This window comes from Bos javanicus, chromosome 15 (assembly GCF_032452875.1).
Source record: "Bos javanicus breed banteng chromosome 15, ARS-OSU_banteng_1.0, whole genome shotgun sequence".
NCBI classification, from domain to species: Eukaryota; Metazoa; Chordata; class Mammalia; order Artiodactyla; family Bovidae; genus Bos; species Bos javanicus.
In genome coordinates, this window is record NC_083882.1 from 49,112,063 (window position 1) to 49,117,470 (window position 5,408).

General features: G+C 38.7%; 1 pseudogene; it reads right to left on the reverse strand.

The window, feature by feature from the left end:
- Positions 1-2,113: 2,113 nt before the first annotated feature.
- Positions 2,114-2,877, reverse strand: LOC133261001 (olfactory receptor 52R1-like; annotated as a pseudogene).
- Between the last annotated feature and the right edge of the window lie 2,531 nt (positions 2,878-5,408).

Sequence of the window (5,408 nt, forward strand, 5' to 3'; positions counted from 1 at the left end):
TAAGGTCACAAAGAGTCGGACACCACTCAAGAGACTAAACATGCATGCACAAACTCATTAAACTATGTATTACAAATATTTGCATTTTATTGTTTCAAGTTATACAGCCATAAAATAATTTTTAAAAGACAAAGAGAGAGAATCAGAATTATTTATTGATTTGCTAATAAGGGGATCATGGTTCCTCAGAACTCTAAAATTTAGGAATTCTGACAATGGTCCTTCAGAATACCCATGGGTATTCATTTCTGAAGGGTTCTCCATTAGCTGTTTCTCTTGTGAAAAACAAATACTCCTGATTTCTCTTAAAGCACCTTCATCTGATGTTGGTTTTAATAACATAAAAGTCTCTATTTTAGGACCTTCTTCACCATTGGCTTTGACAAGAGAGTAGTGCATGAGAATAAAAATACAGATACAGTAAAGGTGACACATATGTTTATCACCTTGATTGTGGTGATGGTATCAGAGGTATACGCCTAAGTCCAAGCTCATCAAAATGTATGCAGTAAATATGTGCAAATATATGTATGCTTCATACAACTCAAAAAAGTTGAAAAAAATAAGAAAAAAATGAAGGACATGTAGTTTTTAATATACCTTAAATTTTTCATTTAAAAGGAAATTCAATATTAATAAATAACAAAATTTGTATGACCTTCTTACTACCTTCAACTCTACAACAGTTATTTTCAAGGAGATGCTCCTTTCTCAATTTTTTTCGAAAGTTTCATTTGAAATCAGTTATCAGCAGAGCATCAGCAAATTTTGTTAAGAGAGACCAGCATTTAGTCTACCTAATTCTCAGTATTAGCAGTCTCAAGATACTGTGAGCAATATTATGTATGGCAGCAATGTTATGTCTATATTTCTGGAAATTATTACCGAGTCCCTAATGCTCTCATATTGTCCACGCCGCCCCCTTAGGCTTCGGCATTGAATTAACCTCTTCTGTATAGTTTTACTGTTACTTCAATTACTTTTTTTTCTCACACTGAAACTAAACTTTTCAATCATGAATAATTTTGAGAAATACAAAAAGGTGCAAAAAGAACATCAAATTCCACAAATCTCAGTACTATCATTAAAGTTATAGCATTTGGATTCATTTCCTGAATCCATTTCTATGCACCTATATTCCTTTTTAGAATTGAAATCAGCCATATGGGCAATCTTTTTTCAGTTTCACATTATATCTTGATCATTTCCACACCATTACACATTTTGAAAATACAGTATTTAAATGATAAATAACATTCAATTGATCATTACTATATCTGGTTTCTTATAAATCAATATTTTAATGTTTTCCTGCTCTTATTTTTATAAATAATGAATCCATATATGTCTTTGTACATCATTTTTAACATTCTATTACTATAAATAAATTCCAAGCTTGGGGAAAATACAGAAGTTTTAAACAGTTTCCATGGAAATTTCTAAATTCCTTTATCACAAGGTATACCAGCTTATCCTTCTACCAACCATTCAAAAGGAAATGTCATCTTGTTTGTCTGTGGAAGATCATATTCTTTTCAGATCTTCACAAATTTGATAGGTAAGCATGTCTTTTACTCTTTTCGGATGATGATGAACATAGGTCAACCCTGTGTTCATATCGATAACCTCTTTCAGAGAATCATATTCAGGATATCCTGAAAATTGCCCCTGTTCCTTCAGGATGATGGCTATTTTCTGAGTCAGTTGTTCATAGAGATGATCTTCTGACAATATGCAATATCATGTTGCTGCTGCTACTGCTGCTAAGTCGCATCAGTCGTGTCCAACTCTGTGCGACCCCATAGACGGCAGCCCAACAGGCTCCTCTGTCGGGGGATTCTCCAGGCAAGAACACTGGAGTGGGTTGCCATTTCCTTTCCAATGCATGAAAGAGAAAAGTAAAAGTGAAGTCGTTCAGTCGTGTCCGACTCTTAGCGAACCCATGGATTATAGCCTACCAGGCTACCAGGCTCCTCCATCCATGGGATTCTCAAGGCAAGAGTACTGGAGTGGGTTGCCATTGCCTTCTTCATGCAATATCACGTTAAGCCTTCTATATTTATGTCCCCAGATCAGTGGGGTGACTGGGATGGTTATATCCCTAAGCTTTGACTCAAGGGTCTTTTCTACAACATCCTTGAACAACCCTGTCCATGATCTGTTTCGTTCTAACTCTGTAGATGATGGGGTTGAGCATGGGAGGTACCAGGAGACAGAGAATAGCTAACATGACATGTACCATTTGGGGCACTTGATATCCAAAGCAGTGGGTGAGGTAAGTAAAGAAAGCAGGGACATAAAAAGCCAAGATGACTTGGGAGGCACATGTGCCAAAAGCTTTGAACTGGGCTTCACCTGAAGGTAACCACAGCACAGTTCTCCAAATCATCACATATGATACACTGATGACAATAACATCAAAGCCAACCCCAGAGAAGGCTGCAAAGAGCCCACATGCATGATTAACCCTAGTGTCAGCACACACCAGCTTCATTACAGCCATGTGCTCACAGTATGGCTGGGGGATGATCCAAATGGGGCAGAAGCACATCCTGGACACCATGAAACAAAAGGGACTCACTCACAGAAGCTATCTCATCAGCATACCTGACCCCAGTTTACCCACGACGGATGGGGTCAGGATACTAGAGTGATGCAGTGGGAAGCAGATAGCCACGTAACCGTCCAAGGCCATAGCCATGAGCAATCCAGACTCCACAGAATAAAAGGCATGGATGAAGAACAACCGGATGAGGCAGGCATGGTATTCAGTCTCATGATTGTGAAACCAGAATATGGCCAGCATTTTAGGTTGTGTGGAAGTAAGGACCAGGTCAGTGATAGACAGCATGGCCAGAAAGAGGTACATGGGCTCATGCAAGGTGGGATCAGTTCAGATTACATGAAGGAGAGTGATATTGCCGACTAGAGCCACAACATACATGGCACAGAATGGAAAGGCAACCCCAAACTGGGAATTCTCCAATCCTGGGATCCCAAGGAGGATGAAGGGCACAGGATGAGAAGAGCTATTCCCTTAAATCAACCTCAGTGGATGGTGAATGTTTCTCCACTGGGAAGGTAATCTACTCCCTTCAAGGGATAACATTAAAAGCAGTCACGATTATTATTTATAATATTTTGGATGGAATAATTGAACAATAGAGCAGCTGGAGTTAATGTTAAACCAGAATATTTTCAACTATCTTAATAAATAAAAACTTGCAATATAAAATAATGCCACTCATTATTATTTATTCATATTTATGTCCATGCAAAGGGGGTCAGAATATACAAGCTACATTAATAATAATATTTCATGAGTAATGTTTCATAATATTTCATAAGACTAATAGCTTTTTGAAAATAGAATCTGTGAAAGGAAAACTATTTTGACAAATAACATCATAATATATTTTCCCTTCTTTTCAATTTAGAACTGACAACTCATTTGTTTAACCTAAGCATAGGTCCCTTCATTCCTCTTGAGAAGTCCTTCCGCAGGGAAGCAATTGGTTCACTACATGACACCACAATACCCATTCGTGGTGCTCTGAGGATGTGGGGAGCAGTGATCTGCTCTTCCTTTCTGGCAGGGAGAGGGCTCCTACTTCTCCATGAGGGATGACTATGCAGAAGACCCTGTCATCTCCCTGCTGATATGTTCTGAGACCCCCAAAGCCAAAGACCTTACCATGTAGAGACCCCAGGAGGAGGACTGGACTGTACATTCGCTCTGACCCCTCCCAGGACAGGGCTGATGTCTGGGAGGTGGAGCAAGCATGCTAGCCAAGGGCACCAGACTGGCAAGGGGCGGAATCAGGCCTCCATCCCATGTGCCCTGTCTTTCTTTGGACTTCATGCACACTTTCACTGATCAGTTTGCAACTGGTCAAAGTTGTTCAAAGTCAGAATGCACTTTAGATTTTACATGAGAATCTCCTTTGGTAGAAATATTCAGATATATATTCAGACAGATGACCAGATAACAAAGGCTGAGGTCTATCAATAACAGGCTATATGCTGTGGTCTTCTGCTTATGAATTAAAACAATGACGCAACACTTGAGGCACATTCCGGGTTGGAAGTCAGTTTGAAAAACTCTTTGACTTAAAGGCAGATAGTTAACCTCAGTTGACTTTACTGATATTAATCTGTATCAGTATACTGATACAATACTGAGTATTTACTGATACAGTAAATACTCAGTGTATTTACTGATAATGAATTAGTTTTGACTCTGAAACAATTACCGTGGGGATTTGGAATGGATGATAACTTGACTCAGCAATTGTGTACCTGTAATGAATTTAGGCTATGACTCTTACTATTTGGAAGATAAGCAAACTTTTTTTTTTCCTGAAAAAGTCAGATCTTAAATGTTTTAGGCTTTGTGGGTCATATGATCTCTGTTGTAACTTCACTTAGCCAAAGCAGCTACCATGGTCAATATATAAATATATGAGTATGGCTGTGTTCCAATAAGAGTTTATTTATTAAAACAGGCTGCAAGTTAGATTTGGTCTGTAAGCTATAGTTTTCCAAACCCTGTCCTAAATGATAAATTTTCATATTGCCATCCTTAAGCCATGTTCTCTTTCTAGCACCTGTGTATGCCATAGAGTAAGAGTTTAATAAAGGTTTGCTGAAGAAAATAACAAATAGAATCCATTATTCAGTAGCAATGGGGTCATTAATACATTGACCACATCTTAAAAATGCTTCCCAGGTGGCTCAGTGGTGAAGAATCCACCTGCCAATGCAGGACTCCTGGGTTTGATCCCTGGGTTGGAAAAAGCCCTTGGAGGAGGAAATGGCAACCCATGTGAATATTCTTGCCTAGAGAATCCCATGGACAGAGGAACTTGGTGGGCTAGAGTTCATAGGTCACAAAGAGTTGGGCATGACTCGAGCGTGCATGCTTGCATGCACATCTTAAAACGGTCTGACAGAACCCTCTACTTTGACACCAGGCCCACAAGACAGTTGTGCACTTTTTCATACTAGCTGTTGCCCTGCTGACCAGAGGATGACTTTGTGAACATCATCCTCTGCCAGTATTTGATGGAATTATTTGGGTTGAGCCTACTGTTTATTCCAGTTGGTGACTCTTAACTAAGAGTCAGTGACTCGAAAAATTCATCTGGAGCTCACCTACCCGACACTTTTTCACTATTCAATCTCACTTGACCTGAGTCTTTGACAATTCTTAAATTCTTTGATTAATTCTTAACTCCTTTATAACAAAAACATGTAGGCAAGAAAGATATCTTTTCAAATCTCCTTTAACAAATTTATTGACAAATGTTTTATTCAACCCAACCCAAAGGTATCTAATAGGGGTTTCTGTAAGACATGTAATAAACCTAGCTTCTTTCTGATTTTTCCTTAGATTTGTAACAATTTGA